Genomic DNA, 17,931 nt, shown 5'->3' on the forward strand with positions numbered 1-17,931 from the left:
AATATACATCATGATGAGTTGCGAAGTACGCAAAAATTTCTTTGGGATATGCAAGATATGTTGTATATTGCACGAGATAATATAAAAACAGCTCAAGATAGAGCGCGTTTTTATGCCGATCATCATAGGCAACCTCGTGTATTCAACCCTGGACAGAAGGTATTGTTACGTGTACCTCATAATTCTAAGACATTGTCTACGGGTAAGTGCGCTAAGTTAGCCCCACGATTTTGTGGACCATTTACAGTCCTCAAACGCATTGGGTCATCAGCCTATCGTCTCGCTCTTCTCGATGGTGTCGGAATTCATCCAGTCTTTCATGTGAGTCGTCTAAAAGAACTTCTAGGTTCTGGCGACAATACAGTTACAACTGAAACTCTGGTTACTTCTGAAGAATTATCTTCTAAACCACATGTACCAGAAAGAATTCTCAATGTTAAAACAAAAAAATTACGTACTAAAGAAATCCGAGAATTTAAAATAAAATGGATGGATAAATCAATAAAAGATGCCACATGGGAACGCGAAAATACTCTCAGAACTAATTTCCCTAACTTTCCATTGCAAGAGTGCAATGTTTTAAAGAGGGGGGGAGTATGTTACGGGCATGACCATTTAATATCCCGTGGTGAGAATTTACCATAGTATTCTATACACGTGGATAAGTGTGAGGGTTAACCGAGAGTGTAAAGAAGGGGAGGATTACTTTTAATCCTCGGGATTGAGATAACCCTTTAGGTCAAGTGTGAACTTGCCTGGGGGCATTGGGTATCGCTATAAATAAAAGGCCTAGCTACCCTCATTTGATGATATTTTGAACTACATCGAGACTCTGCTCTTGTGGTGGGTCAACTCTTGTAGCGAGCACGCCAGCACCAGGTACGAGTCGACGCCACGGCGGTGGTATGGGACGCCGATCGAGGCTCGAGTCCGTCTCGATCCCTTCGCTCGAGGGTGGTCGGGTGGATTGGCACCCTTCTTTCTCTTTCTCCTTTCTATCTATCATTTGTTTATCCTTATCTTAAGCTTACTTTAGTACCTAGATCTCTAATACGAGGCAACTTGATTACAATGGAATTCATTTAGTAAATGAAATAGTTAATGTACCATTCTAGCCCTTTGTTACAAATAAAGAAACATGGTGCAATGCTCATCGACATTTGACCATTATTCTACAATCTATGCGTATTTTTTGAAATTGTATCCAGTTATCCAAACTATAATTGTTGGTGTACTAATTTGTCGTACCAATGTTGAGGAACAACCACAACCAAAGATACTACTTCTTGTTGTCCCGAACAACATAATGTTTTGTCCAATTTCATTTGAAACTTCTACCATTAATCGAATAACGGGATTAAGTTTAGAAATTGATGTTAGGATAGAAAAATCAAAGTAATGTTCGTCATCAATCCTTCAAACATAATATTGATTATTTTGTTAATTGTACATTATCGTAACATCTACTTTAGGTCTTGAGTTTTTGAGTTGTCAAAAGTTAACACATGATATGTGTCCGAAATTTAATATATGATATTGTCGTTTCCATTGCCGGGAGTTGAACCCGGGTCTCTCGGGTGAGAGCCGAGTATCATAACCAACTAGACTACAATGGATCACATTTTGTGTGCTTTTTATCGTAACAATCATTGATTCGTAATAAATAATATTTATATATTCCTTAAACAAGGATACGAACCAACTAGACTACAATGGAATTCATTTAGTAAATGATTTAGTTAATGTAATATTCTAGTGGTTTACTTCAAATATAGAAACATGGTGCAATGCTCATCGACAGTTGACCAATAGTCTGCGATCTATGCGTATTGTTTGAAATTGTATCGACTTATCCAAACTATAATTGTTGGTGTACTAATTTGTCGTACCAATGTTGACGATTAACCAAAACCAAATATACTGCTTCTTGTTTTCCCGAACAACATAATGTTGTCCTTAACCAACTAGATTACAATGGCTCCTATCTTGTGTATAGATATATTGCAATCATAGATTAGTAATAAATAATATTTACATATTGCGCAACCATCAACACAAAACTGAGGATTACTCTCACACACTCTCGTTTTTAACATTTAATCATTTCAAGGGGTTTTATTGATGTGACATTACATAATGATCTATGATATATCTAGTTTTTCCAATGCCTATTATTGTACCCCGGAGTCTCGTGTAAAAAACAAGGATCCGAACCAACTAGACTACAATAGAATTGATTCAGTACATGAATTAGTTAATATAATATTCTAGTGCTTTGCTTCAAATAAAGAACTATGATGCAATGTTGATCGAGAGTTCACCATTATTCTACAATCTATGCGTATTTCGGGAAACTCTATGAAGTTATCCAAACTATAATTGTCGGTGTACTAATTTGTCGTAACCATGTTGACAAATAACCACGACTAAATATATTGTTTCTTCTTGTCCCGAACAACCTAATGTTTTGTCAAATTTCATTTGAAACCTCTTCTATTAATTGAATAATGGGATTAAGTTTGCAAGCATCAACAAAAAATTGAGGATTATTCTAACACACTTTCATTTTCAACATTTAATAATTTCAAGGGTTTTTATCGATGCCACATTAACTCATGATATATGATAGATCTACTTGTACCCGGGCGTCTCAGGTAAAAAGCAAGGATCCGAGGCAACTTGATTACAATGGAATTCATTTAGTAAAGGAAATAGTTAATGTACCATTCTAGCCCTTAGTTACAAATAAACAAACATGGTGCAATGCTCATCGACATTTGACCATTATTCTGCAATCTATGCGTATTTTTTGAAATTGTATCCAGTTATCCAAACTATAATTGTTGGTGTACTAATTTGTTATACCAATGTTGACGAATAACCACAACCAAAGATACTGCTTCTTGTTGTCCCGAACAACATAATGTTTTGTCCAATTTCATTTGAAACCTCTACCATTAATCGAATAATGGGATTAAGTTTAGAAATTGATGTTAGGAGAGAAAAATCAAAGTAATGTTCGTCATCAATCCTTCAAACATAATATTGATTATTTTGTTAATTGTACATTATCGTAACATCTACTTTAGGTCTTGAGTTTTTGAGTTGTCAAACTGTTAACACATGATATGCGTCCGAAATTTAATATATGATATTGTCGTTTCCATTGCCGGGAATTGAACCCGGGTGTCTCGGGTGAGAGCCGAGTATCCTAACCAACTAGACTACAATGGATCACATTTTGTGTGCTATTTATCGTAACAATGTTGAGGAATAACGACAACGAAATAGACTATCTGTTGTTGTCCCAAAAAACATAATATTTATTCCAATTTCATTCGAAACCCCTACCATTAATCGAATAATGGGATTAAGTTTAGAAATGGATGTGATGAGTAAAAAATCAAAGTAAATTTCGTTATCAATCCTTCAAACATAATATTTATTATTTTGTTAATTGTACTTTATTATAACAGCTAGTTTACGGTGTTAGTTTTTGAGTTATTAAACAGTTAACAAATGACATGCGTCGCAAAATTTGATATATGATATTGTCCTTTCTATTCCTTGGAGTTGAACCCGGGTCTCTCGTGTGAGAGCCAAGTATTCTAACGAAATAGACGAAAATGGCTCACATCTTGTGCACTGTTTAATTTTGCAATCATTGATTAGAAAAATATAATATTTATCTTTTGCGCAAGCATCAACGAAAAACTAAAGATTATTCTAACACACTCTCGTTTTTAAGATTTAATAATTTCAAGGGTTTTTATCTAAGCCACATTAACTCGTGATATATCATATATCTACTTGATTACAATGGAATTCATTTAGTAAATGAATTAGTTAATGTACCATTCTAGTCCTTTGTTAAAAATAAAAAAACATGGTGCAATGCTCATCGACTGTTAACCATTATTCTGAAATCTATGCGTATTGTTTAAAATTGTATCGAGTTATCCAAAGTATAATTGTTGGTGTACGAATTTGTCGTACCAATGTTGACGAATAACCACAACTAAATATACTGCTTCTTCTTGGCCCAAACAATGTAATGTTTTGTGAAATTTCATTTCAAAACCTATACTATTAATTGAATAATGGGATTAAATTTAGAAATTGATGTTAGGAGAAAAAAATCAAAGAAAAGTTCTTTATCAATCCTCCAAACATAATATTGATTATTTTATTAATTGTACATTATTGTAAAAACTACTTTAGGTCTTGAGTTTTTGAGTTATCGAACAGTTAAGAAATGACATGCGTCACAAAATTTGATATATGATATTGTCTTTTCCATTGGTGGAAGTTGAACCCAGGTCTCTCAGGTGAGAGCCGAGTATCCTAACCAACTAGACTACAATGGATTACATCTTGTGTGCTTTTTAATATTGCAATCATTGGTTAGAAATAAATAATATTTATATATTGCGCAAGCATTAACGAAAAACTGAGGATTATTGTAACACATTGTCATTTTTAAGATTTAATAATTTCAAGGGTTTTTATCGGACCCACATGAACTTATGATCTATGATGTATCTAGTGTTATCATTGCTTGTAGTTGTACCCGGGCGTGTCGGGTAAAAAAGCAATGATCCGAACCAACTAGACTACAATGGAATTCATTTAGTAAATAAATTAGTTAATGTAATATTCTAGTCGTCTCCTTAGGACACACCAACTGTGTACTTGTGTTTCCAGTTTTGAAAATTAGAATTGCGTTCTCTTTACATAATTGTATTATTAGTCCATCTACAGTTGCTTGTCCAATTGATAATAGGTGTTTAGCTAGTCCTAGTACATAATAGACATTTGGGACTGTAATCACGTGATTGTTTGACAATCTGAGTTCAATAGTTCCTTTTCCGATTGTTGTTTTTCGTTTGTTGTCTCCAAAAGTAACTGATAGTGGATTGGAAAGAATCTTATAGCAATTCAACCAGTCCTTTCGATATGTGAGGTGATGTGTAGCACTAGTGTCTAGGTACCATGTATCATGGTCGGTTTTTGTCTCTTCTGTAGTGACATGGTATGCTTGCAAAATATTGTCATCTTCTGGTATTTCATCCAAATTCTATATATTCTTTTGACTTCAAGTTTGATTTGTCTTCTAATGTTGCATTATTTTCTTGTGATCGTCTTTTGTTCTCTGCAACTTGCTTCAATCGACATGCCCTTTCTGTATGCCCTTCTTTCTTACAAGATCTGCAAATCAGTTTGAAACCACCATTGGATTGTTTTGTTGAAGCTTTCCAAGCATCATTTACCTTGTTGGTACTTGATATTTCTGCATTTCTGTAAGCATCCGATTTAGCTCTATATCTATTATTATAAGATGATTTTTGTGTTCTGCTAAATGTTACAGTCATTGCCAAAGATGGAGTGGATTCTTTTAATTGTCGCCGAAGTTTTTCATGGCGGATCTTGGTAATCAAATCAGACAAAGAATTACCTTGGCTATTCATGGTGACAAACGTGCTCCAGGATTCTAGAAGTTTACTCAATAGGAGCTCAATCTTCATTTCTTCTGAGATTTCATTTCCCGCAATGATAGCTTCTTCGAGATATATCTCCCAGGTATCCAAGAAGGTAAGAACATTTTCTTCTTCCTACAAAACCCAAATGTGAAACAAGGTAGGAAGAGTATGGATTCTAGTAGTACCATCTTGTGGTTCAAACATCTATTTTACTTTGGACCACATTTCTGTTGTAGTTGTGAGTTTTCGAATGCCATCAGCTTGCTTGTCTTCTACATGTAGCAGTGTTTCAAGCTTTGCCCTTTTGTCTTTGTTTTTCCAATCTTTCCATGCTTTTGATTGTGTATTTTTTTGTGCTTGACAGGTTTCGGTGATGACTTCAAGTAGCTCCTCCAAATCAAGTAGTAGCTCCATCCTTGGTTTCCAAATTCTGTAGTTTTTTGCGGTAAGTCTATCTACCGAGTATTTTCTTGTTTAAGTGGAGCTTGCCATAATGTTGAGGCTATTATCTTTTTTTTATTATATATATATATATTGATCAACAAAAGTAGAGTATGGTGCGGGTAATATATTTTCAGGATTCATACTCTTGATTCTCTGATACCATGTTTTTTTACTATTAATAACTTGTGGTGTGGGGTTATATTTAGTAATTAACGAAGTAGTTGCTCACTGTCAGCTAATTAGTTATTTATAACTTCTAACAATTGTGACCAAACAAGTAACTTATAATTACAATGCTCAATTATATATGTGTTTATAAGAATGGGACAAGTGCACTCACTCACTCACTCACTAAATGCGTAGCGTTTCAAGCTAATGTTAAGGCATATTGTGCATGGGATAGCTTGACGAAAGCCAAAGCCAAAACGCGAAGGATCCTCATCTCATCTACGTCATCCATCAACTGGAGAGATAACTCCACATAACACACTATGCATGCATGCATGCATGTACGTATGTATGTATGTATACCAAGATAGAGGGTTTGGAGGTCGGTGGGTACCTGCCTAGAAGAGTGAGCGATATAATTTAATTAATTAGGAGAAAGCAACAAGGAGAGAAGCCAAGAGAATCCGGGGTGAAAATATCCGAAGATGAAGCAAATCACCAAATGTCCGTGACATTGTGGAGGAAGAAAACAATTACACAACCAACAAGTGATGATGAACCAAGAAAGTCGAAAAAGATCTAGAGCTAACTAACCAGATAGATAGGTAGATAGATAGATGCAGAGCAAAAGGCCCAGATCGATCGATCTCACCAAATGCCCCCCCACTAGAGATTATACATCTATTTACCATCCTTTTAGGAGGGCCATACTTTTAACATTTCTATATATATAATATCCATGCTTTTAGGAGGGCCATACTTTTAAATGGCACAATTGAAATGTAGTTGGTAGTGGAATGTAATTAAATTGCATAGAGATTGAATATAAAGGAAATGGAGCCAACAATTTGGAACATGTAATATTATTATGCTTCATGGCTTTGACGATGACAAGGGGGATGAATAACGTCATAACCATTGCACGGTTATCCCACTATTTGATGCGTATTTAAGCCTGTGGACGAAATGAAAAATATCTCAAGAATAGGCATAATGGTTACAACGCCCATTTCTTTCTAATTTGGCATTCATTCATGTTCTTATTTAGTTATGGGTTTTGAAAACTACACAGCATTAAGATTCAAACTACTATGTCGTTCCACACCTTCCATTAAGTGTCCAATGCTTTCACGACTACTAGCATTCATACATATATAAGAAGCTTATACAGCAGCTACAAACTAAGCTATCACATGCCTGAACTGAGACAAAAGAATCCTAACATAGCAATAAGAGGTGTGCAAGTCCACTAAATAGTGAAAAGATAAAGAGTGGCAAGGATAATAAAACATACCGAATTCCTCTATGAGTGTCTCCACAGCTTGGCTTCTACAAGCAGCAACTTTTTTACAGTTCAAACTAGGCAACAGAAATTGTGATATTCACCCTTGAAAAAGTCCTGAATTTTCAACACAATTCATAACTTGCTACGCAAATGCTCACACAGAATATAATGGCTGAACATATAGGTATTAATCTTCTAAGCACAGGGAAGTCACACAAACTAGGAGCACACAAATTTATACTGAGTGGCACTTAATCTATATATGTTTTTGGCGTATGAACTTAGTCACAAAAGTCCAACAAAACCCAGTCAGTCGATGTATACTTTGCAGGTGGATAATGAATAATAAATAAAGGTGAAATGCAAGAGTATTATAAAAAGAAATTTCAGACTTCGAAATACTACAAAACTTGGCAATTGTTACTCATGTGCAAGCTTCACCACTACCAAATGTTATGGTTAATATCTCCCAATGAAAATTGCTCAGCTTTCTGTCACCAGCAAAATTGTTAACTTACACAAATTTGTATTACTTGCTATGAAAATTCAGTACTCAGAATACAAGTGACCCCTTAGAATTTTGGTGAAAACTAATTTGGAAAATGTTTTTTTTCTAATTAGAACGAAACTGCTGAGGACGTATATCTGGACTCAGATGTCATGTTCAAAAAAGAACAAGAAACACTTTTCCAGCTTAATCCCATGCACTGACAACACTTGCACCATAATTCTTGGACCCACCTTCATGGCTACCTCGATAACCACCACCAAGCCCATAGCTAGCACCTCCATATCCACTGCCACTTCCACCTCTGTTACCTTCTCTTCGGTAGTCTCTTCCGCCAAACTTAGAACCCCCAGATCGGCGACCTCTACCACCACCCCTCCATAGCTGGCTCTAGCAGCAAAGTTCATTAAATCCATTACTACAAACTTACAGTTCCTTAAGGTCACAATTAAAATTTGTACAGATCCTACATCTTCATTTATGGATGTTGTGTCTCTGCAAACCAATTATTGACTTTAGGACCAAAAAATGTGTGCAAGATTCCCCAACAACCTTTAGCAAATGTGAATATTAAAAGAGAGCATATATCCAATGCCTGATTCAAAAACTATTATTTTCAAATCAATCAACAACAACATACATGTTGTGTATGATCCCCATGTATTGTCGTAGCCGGAAATCCCATACGACACAACCAATCCTCCAAAGCATCTGCCCCCTGCTTTGTTTCCACGAACACAAGGGTCAATGGTAGCCGTTTCAAATCCACGTAAATTAAGAACAAGAGTAAAAACATTAAATAAAGAATGACGATAGTAAAAACATCAATAAGAAATGAGAATCTCTAGTATAAGAGAAAGAGAGAATATCAAAATGTTCAAACTACAAATATTTATGTATCAGCAATCCATAACTCAAATTCACGCATGTTACCTTTCCTTGCCCTTGACTCCAATTTGCCTTCTGAGAATGAATGAGATCCATCAACATGCTTCGTTTCTGTTGATCCAGAACATATTCAACCCTTTGGGCAATGAGATCAGTGCTCAAACCCACTCTTCCAACAACCAAGAAGATATAATTAGACAAGAAATTTGCAGCCAGCCTTTGCCAAAACAAATCACTAAATCTCTCACTCCATGATGTTGGTGGTTTTTTATTGCAAACATGTAAAGATTAGTGTGCGGAAGTTAAATAGACACAACCGGCTTAGCCGGACAGTAACAGAGAACGGTAAACACTGAGAACAATGGAGGGAGAGAGAGTACACAGGTGAGAGGGAGAGAGCAGAACAATAAAACTCAAATTCAAATAACACTCTTTACATACAAATGTGCTCCGAGAGCACTTTTATACAAGTCCTCAAAAGGACTGACAAAAGTACTAACAAAAGTACTAACATGTACTTCAATGCTCATAACTAAGCGACATACACTAACTCCCAAAAAATATGCCTATCTACTAGGCTAGGATTGTAGGCCTCTAACGGCGTACCGGCTCTCATGGATCCGACTCACCGATCCGATCTAGGCCTAGCCGATTCGGTCTTCACCCAATCTAGCTCTCGGCTTGTTCAGCCGATTCGGCCCATCGGCCCATGTTGAGCTTGCTTCTCAACACTCCCCCTCAAGCTCAAACTGAGATTCCATCTGATCTGCCAGTTCCTTGCCTCGGCTTCTCCTAGCGTCTTTTCACCTTGCTCGCACCCCTCATCCGGTTCGGTCCTGCGTTCCACAACCCCTCCAGTCCAACGCTTCTTGACCCATCCAACTCCATGCATCTTGACCCATCCAACCCCCGCATCTCGACCCCTACAGTCTGTTTGTCTGCTCATCAGGCCCATCTCAGCCCCATCGTTGTCGCGGTATTGGCGCTTCTCGACCCACCGAATCCTTCATTTCAGTGTCGGCTTCGGCTGCCTTCCTGTCCCCTTGGCTTTCACTTGATTCGGCTCGTCCGAATCGAACCACTCGACCGACTCAGTTGTCTCCAATTCGTAATCCGTCTGCAAGCCCTTGACCACATCCGACCATTTTCTGGGTCCCAGCCTCTTTCTTCTGGTCGGCTCTGTCCTTCTTGACTCTGCCACCTTTGCCGCTTGTTCCAACTCTATCGGATGTGTCGACTTCTTTAATCGATTTGGCATCTTGTTCAGTTTCAACTTTCTCTCGTTGCTCTCTCCATTTTTCTCTACCTGTGCGGCACATTGAGGTGTTATAGCCCAAGCATCTCCAAGAAGTGTTGCAACGTGTCCGATCCGAGCGCTTTGGTGAAGATGTCGGCAACCTGCCGATCGGTTCGAACATATCGAAGTTAAACTTCACCGCTCAAGTCCTGCTCGTGCACAAAGTGATCATGCACTTCTATGTGCTTTGTGCGAGCATGGAACACGGGGTTCTTGGCTAGCTGTATGCTGCTAATGTTGTCGCAGTAGATCGGGATTGAAGTGGGAACTTCGATCCGTAAGTCCTGCAACAACCGCCGAAGCCTTATAGCTTCACAAGTCGCGACGGTGGCTCCTCAATATTTAGCTTCGGTGCTTCTGGCCCAATCGGCATCCATATAGCCGACTAACTATTCGGCTATACCGTGTCGATACAATATTCCCCAATCCTCCGTGCCGCTAATATATTGCTCGGTTGTCGGTCGTTGCATCAACTGACTCATCACTCCGACCAAATAGCGAAGGTCAGGTCGGGTGATAGTTAAATATATAAGGCTTCCAACAATTTGTCGGAACCATTGATCATTGTAGGCCGCTCCTAACTCGGGACGTAGCTTCAGGTTTTTGTTGAAGGGAGTAGAGACGTATCGACAATCCGTTGTCGTGAAAATCCGTCACTACGCGCGGATCGTGAGGCGGAACCGCCGAGGTTCTGGACCAGAAGGATTTAGAGTCGATACAAGCTTTGGCGAGAAAGTACTTAAGATAGATTGGGAAAGAGAGAAGTTGAGATTAAACGATTGAGAAAGATCGATTGAACTTTTTATCTTTGGATTTAAGAAACAAGTTACACCATCAATTTGATAACGAATTTCTTCTTCTTAATTTCATAATAAAAAAAACCATGTTTTTTCTCCTCCCCCTTCCCTCTTTTATAGATGCTCTCATGCATATGATGCATGTGAGGGTACAAGACATGCATAAATTGCATGTTTGCCATTTGGCGCTTAAGTATTACATGTGGTGCATGATAACCATGTCACTCATTTTAGCTCTCATGTATGAGAATTTACATGTAAAAGTACAATGATAGAAATATAATTTCAACTAAATAGCATGGCTTAATGGTAAGCCAATTGACTCCTAACTTGGAGGTGCAAGGTTTGAATCCTTACTTGCCCTCCTTGTATATGTAAATATGTATATATATTTATATATTTATTTATCTAATCGCCGGTTCGCCGGATACCGGATGTCGTCGGTTACCGCTGCCGGATACCGGTGCCTCGCCGGATGCCGTCGGATCACCGTTGCCGGATACCGGTGCCGGATGCCACTGGATCACCGTTGCCGGATTGCCGCCGGATCACCGTCGCCGGTTTGCCGCCGGTTCACCGGCTCCATCGCCGGTCCGGTTTTGGTTGGCCAAAACCCTTTATGAGTAGCTAGCCCACCTCCACTCTTAGTTCAAGTTACCTTGAACTCTCCATGCTCCACACATAGATACAAAGATAATATCTTTTGCTCCACCTTATATATGATGAGAGCTATATTTGTCGTGCCTATGTGGGATATCTCACAATTTTCTCCTTTCCTTTTACAAACTTTATACCCTCATATCTTGACATTTAGTTGTCCGTTTCTCGTGTAATAAAGTGCATTCGAAACCTCCATCATTTTGTACTTAGATATTAAATCTATTTAAAATGTTATCTTCACAATTATTGTAATACGTGATTTATACTCGATTTCGTACGTTTTATGGCATTTTCACACTATTGCCGAAAATCTTCACGACACCGTCATACCGAACTTCTACAGCATATTCAATACATAATGTCGTTGAGACAATAACATGTCATCGGGGGTGTGGATCACTTCGATCCCGAGAAAGTAATGAAGGTCCCCCAAGTCCTTCATCTCGAATGCGTTTGACAGCTGGGACTTTACTTGGCCAATTTCAGCAAAGTCGGGTCCGGTGACGACCAACTCGTCGACGTACAGTAGAATGCATACCGGACCTTTCGGACTTTTATGAAATGAACAATGAAGAGTCAGACTTGGAGGCTGCAAACCCCATCTTACACAATCAATGCGTGATCTTCGAGTTCCAAGCACAGGGGGCTTGCTTACGGCTGTAAAACGACTTCTTCAGTCTACATACTGCCGACTTGTTCTTCAAGATCACCTTGAAGAAACATGTTCATGTCCATCTAGTGGAGATGCCACCCCCTTGCCGTTGCGATTGCCAGCACCACATGAACCGATGACATCGTCATCTTCGCTGCCGGTGCGAAGGTCTCATCGTAGTCAATTCCGTGGGTCTGTGCATATCCCTTGGCCATCAGTTGGGCCTTGTACTGGTTGACTGAACCGTCGGCATTGTATTTCACCTTATACACCCACTTACATCCAATCGGTTTGCAGTTTCGAGGAGGGTCAACTAAGTCCCATGTCTCGTTGGAATCAAGTGCCCGCATTTCTTCCTCCATGGGCAAACGCCATTTAGCATCATGTGATGCCTCCGCTTAGCTCTCCGACTCGCGGACTTCCGCCACCTTCGTCATGTACGCATAATGGTGCGCCATGTACTCGTTATAACCATACTGGATCAACTACTTCTTGTGGCGAGTCGATCGGCGGAGCTTCTCATTTGCTGATTTTAGGGCCCTCTTGGTTGCATCCGACCTCAACTCTTGAGGTCGGTCTTCCCTCCAGTTGGTGTCGGATTCTCCCATATCGATCCGATTCTAGATGTACACCGTTGTTCAAACCGCTTCGGCCCAGTAAAACTTGGGCATGGTCTTCTCCTCAAGCATTGCCCGTGTTGCTTCGACAATCGACCGATTTTTTCGTTCAGCTACGTCATTCTGCTCCGGTGTTTATGTCTACAGCTGAATTCTCGCCGAATTCCCATCTGTTGTAGATAACAATTGAACTGGCGGAAAAGTATTCTTTTGCGTCGTCTGACTGCAGGCACTTGATCTTTCTTTCTATTTCCTTTTCTACCAGACTTTTTAGGTTCTAGAAACAGTCGAAGTCTTCACTCTTCTTTTCGATCAAGTAGATCCAATTGTGCCGGCTATATAGTCGTCGATGAAAGAGACGAAGTATTGACTTCCGCCTAGGCTCACATTATTTGTCAGTCCCCATATTTCCCAATGTATTAAGTCGAGCTTATTCCGGCTCCGATTTCACTCGTTCGGGAAGCCTTCTGACCACTAAATTTCAGCAATCCGAAAACTACTTGATCGTTTGCAGCTCTTGAAGCCTTTGATAGTTCACATGGCCGATCCGCTTATGCCATCAGTCAACGTCCGACTCGACTCTTTATCTTTTGGCGAACAGTGCAGTGCCTGCGCCATTTGGGTCGAGGATGAACATCCTCCCTTCCCGGCACCCTTGCGCGATGATTTGGCCTTCCTCTTCGATGAAGCACCCTAGGTGGGTGAACCGGATTTACATCCCTTGATCAACAATCTGCCCGACCGACAACAAGTTTTTCGTTATTGTCAGAACGTGCAGTAAGTTCATAACTATCCGCTTCTGTCCGACATGTTCGATCGGATGCAAGGTGTCGTCTCTGATTTCGACGACTCCCGGTTGTTCTGTTTCTCCAGGTAAGAGAACCACTATGTGGCTCGTCATATGATTTGACGCTCCAGAGTCGACATACCACACCTCATTCGGTTTCAAGGTGCTCTTCTTCATTGAACTTGCCTTGTGCTTCATCACAAAGGTTGGGCCCTTTTTAGTTTTGGCTCCTTCCGACCCTTCGGGATATTGTGAACGCTGTCAATTTCCATGTTCGGCTCTGCCGGATCCGGATTTGTCCAAATCGGCGCACTTCTTCCAGCACTCACTCTCTCTATGGCCCTTCCAGCAACAATACTAGCATTCCGTTTCGGCCTTTGCTTGCCGGTTCTGGCGCCCCTTTGACCCCCCCCCTGCTTGTGGAGGGTCCATAACTGTTGTCGGCACCACCTATGTGCCTTCTTTCCTGCTCTTGTTGGCCGCCACCATTGCGTGCAAATCCACCTCGTCCTCCACATCCACTGGGCCTATCTACCTCCGTGTACAGCACCAGTTGTCGGATTGTGTGCTCCTTGACGCACCCGCGTGGTTTTCTTCGACCAAAAGCATTGATTGTAGGTCAAAAAACGACAGTGGCTTCTCCAAATCGCCGTCCGGATCAGCCCGTACCTTTGCGCTAGGCCACCAAGGCAGATCTGCACCATTTCATCTCACAAACATTTATGCTAATAAAAATAAATTAACTTCATTAGATCACATAAATATTCATAATTCAAATCCACACACAAAGAAATAGATATCTCTTTCTAATCTTGTATCATATGAGTAGCTTTTCTGATAGAATCTAGATAAAAGATAGCAAAAAACTTTTAAAGATTCAAGATTTAATAATGTCAAGGATTAACTCATTAACTCATGATATATGATAGATCTACTTGTACCCGGGCGTCTCAGGTAAAAAGCAAGGATCCGAGGCAACTTGATTACAATGGAATTCATTTAGTAAATGAAATAATTAATGTACCATTCTAGCCCTTTGCTACAAATAAAGAAACATGTTGCAATGCTCATCGACATTTGACCATTATTCTACAATCTATGCGTATTTTTTGAAATTGTATCCAGTTATCCAAACTATAATTGTTGGTGTACTAATTTGTCGTACCAATGTTGACGAATAACCACAACCAAAGATACTGCTTCTTGTTGTCCCGAACAACATAACATAATGTTTTGTCCAATTTCATTTGAAACCTCTACCATTAATCGAATAATGGGATTAGGTTTAGAAATTGATGTTAGGAGAGAAAAATCAAAGTAATGTTTGTCATGAATCCTTCAAACATAATATTTACTATTTTGTTAATTGTACATTATCTTAACATCTACTTTAGGTCTTGAGTTTTTGAGTTGTCAAACAGTTAACACATGATATGCGTCCGAAATTTGATATATGATATTGTCGTTTCCATTGCCGGGAGTTGAACCCGGGTCTCTCGGGTGAGAGCCGAGTATCCTAACCAACTAGACTACAATGGATCACATTTTGTGTGCTTTTTATCGTAACAATCATAGATTCGTAATACATAATATTTATATATTGCTTAATCTAGGATCCGAACCAACTCGACTACAATGGAATTCATTTAGTAAATGATTTAGTTAATGTAATATTCTAGTGGTTTACTTCAAATATAAAAACATGGTGCAATGCTCATCGACAATTGACCAATAGTATGCAATCTATGCGTATTGTTTGAAATTGTATTGTGATATCCAAACTATAATTGTTGGTGTACTAATTTGTCGTACCAATGTTGACGATTAACCAAAACCACTATATTCGTTTCCATTGCCGGGAGTTGAACCCGGGTCTCTCGGGTGAGAGCCGAGTATCCTAACCAACTAGACTACAATGGATCACATTTTGTGTGCTTTTTATCGTAATAATCAGTGATTCGTAATAAATAATATTTATATATTGCTTAAACAAGCATCCGAACCATCTAGACTACAATGGAATTAATTTAGTAAATGATTTAGTTAATGAAATATTCCAGTGGTTTACTGCAAATATAGAAACATGGTGCAATGCCCATCGACAGTTGACCAATAGTCTGCGATCTATGCGTATTGTTTGAAATTGTATTGTGATATCCAAACTATAATTGTTGGTGTACTAATTTGTCGTACCAATGTTGACGATTAACCAAAACCAAATATACTGCTTCTTGTTGTCCCGAACAACATAATGTTGTCCCTAACGAACTACATTACAATGGCTCCTATCTTGTGGATAGATATATTGCAATCATAGATTAGTAATAAATAATATTTACATATTGCGTAACCATCAACAAGAAACTGAGGATTGCTCTCACACACTCTCGTTTTAAACATTTAATCATTTCAAGGGGTTTTATCGATGTGACATTACATAATGATCTATGATGTATCTAGTTTTTCCAAAGCCTATTGTTATACCCCAGAGCCTCGTGTAAAAAACAAGGATCCAAACAAACTAGACTACAATAGAATTGATTCAGTACATGAATTAGTTAATATAATATTCTAGAGCTTTGCTTCAAATAAAGAACTATGACGCAATGTTGATCGAGAGTTCACCATTATTCTACAATCTATGCGTATTTCGGGAAACTCCATGAAGTTATCCTAACTATAATTGTCGGTGTACTAATTTGTCGTAACCATGTTGACAAATAACCACGACTAAATACATTGTTTCTTCTTGTCCCGAACAACCTAATGTTTTGTCAAATTTTCATTTGAAACCTCTCCTATTAATTGAATAATGGGATTAAGTTTGCAAGCATCCACAAAAAACTGAGTATTATTCTAACACACTTTCATTTTTAACATTTAGTAATGTCAAGGGTTTTTATCGATGCCACATTAACTCCTGATATATGATAGATCTACTTGTACCAGGACGTGTCAGGTAAAAAGCAAGGATCCGAGGCAACTTGATTACAATGGAATTCATTTAATAAATGAAATAGTTAATGTACCATTCTAGACCTTTGTTACAAATAAAGAAACATGGTGCAATGCTCATCGACATTTGACCATTATTTTGCAATCTATGCGTATTTTTTGAAATTGTATCCGGTTATCCAAACTATAATTGTTGGTGTACTAATTTGTCGTACCAATGTTGACGAATAACCACAACCAAAGATACTGCTTCTTGTTGTCCCGAACAACATAACATAATGTTTTGTCCAATTTCATTTGAAACCTCTACCATTAATCGAATAATGGGATTAAGTTTAGAAATTGATGTCAGGAGAGAAAAATCAAAGTAATGTTTGTCATGAATCCTTCAAACATAATATTGACTATTTTGTTAATTGTACATTATCTTAACATCTACTTTAGGTCTTGAGTTTTTGAGTTGTCAAACAGTTAACACATGAAATGCGTCCGAAATTTGATATATGATATTGTCGTTTCCATTGCCGGGAGTTGAACCCGGGTCTCTCGGGTGAGAGCCGAGTATCCTAACCAACTAGACTACAATGGATCACATTTTGTGTGCTTTTTATCGTAACAATCATAGATTCGTAATACATAATATTTATATATTGCTTAATCTAGGATCCGAACCAACTCGACTACAATGGAATTCATTTAGTAAATGATTTAGTTAATGTAATATTCTAGTGGTTTACTTCAAATATAAAAACATGGTGCAATGCTCATCGACAATTGACCAATAGTATGCAATCTATGCGTATTGTTTGAAATTGTATTGTGATATCCAAACTATAATTGTTGGTGTACTAATTTGTCGTACCAATGTTGACGATTAACCAAAACCACTATATTCGTTTCCATTGCCGGGAGTTGAACCCGGGTCTCTCGGGTGAGAGCCGAGTATCCTAACCAACTAGACTACAATGGATCACATTTTATGTGCTTTTTATCGTAATAATCAGTGATTCGTAATAAATAATATTTATATATTGCTTAAACAAGCATCCGAACCATCTAGACTACAATGGAATTAATTTAGTAAATGATTTAGTTAATGAAATATTCCAGTGGTTTACTGCAAATATAGAAACATGGTGCAATGCCCATCGACAATTGATCAATAGTCTGCGATCTATGCGTATTGTTTGAAATTGTATTGTGATATCCAAACTATAATTGTTGGTGTACTAATTTGTCGTACCAATGTTGACGATTAACCAAAACCAAATATACTCCTTCTTGTTGTCCCGAACAACATAATGTTGTCCCTAACGAACTACATTACAATGGCTCCTATCTTGTGGATAGATATATTGCAATCATAGATTAGTAATAAATAATATTTACATAT

General features: G+C 38.4%; 5 non-coding genes across 5 annotated transcripts; all 5 read right to left on the bottom strand.

Moving 5' to 3' along the window:
* Positions 1–1,543: 1,543 nt before the first annotated feature.
* On the bottom strand, positions 1,544–1,616 carry TRNAE-CUC (transfer RNA glutamic acid (anticodon CUC)). The gene has a single exon. It is a non-coding gene; the product is annotated as a tRNA-Glu (tRNA).
* Positions 1,617–15,049: 13,433 nt separating this feature from the next.
* Positions 15,050–15,122, bottom strand: TRNAE-CUC (transfer RNA glutamic acid (anticodon CUC)). Its single transcript has one exon. It is a non-coding gene; the product is annotated as a tRNA-Glu (tRNA).
* Positions 15,123–15,430: 308 nt separating this feature from the next.
* Positions 15,431–15,503, bottom strand: TRNAE-CUC (transfer RNA glutamic acid (anticodon CUC)). Its single transcript has one exon. It is a non-coding gene; the product is annotated as a tRNA-Glu (tRNA).
* A 1,551-nt stretch (positions 15,504–17,054) lies between these two features.
* Positions 17,055–17,127, bottom strand: TRNAE-CUC (transfer RNA glutamic acid (anticodon CUC)). The gene has a single exon. It is a non-coding gene; the product is annotated as a tRNA-Glu (tRNA).
* A 308-nt stretch (positions 17,128–17,435) lies between these two features.
* On the bottom strand, positions 17,436–17,508 carry TRNAE-CUC (transfer RNA glutamic acid (anticodon CUC)). Its single transcript has one exon. It is a non-coding gene; the product is annotated as a tRNA-Glu (tRNA).
* Positions 17,509–17,931: the final 423 nt, after the last annotated feature.

The sequence above is a fragment of the Azolla caroliniana genome, unplaced genomic scaffold (assembly GCF_043228905.1).
Source record: "Azolla caroliniana isolate FFs.n. ecotype wild unplaced genomic scaffold, voAzoCaro1.0.p SCAF_362, whole genome shotgun sequence".
Lineage (NCBI taxonomy): Eukaryota > Viridiplantae > Streptophyta > Polypodiopsida > Salviniales > Salviniaceae > Azolla > Azolla caroliniana.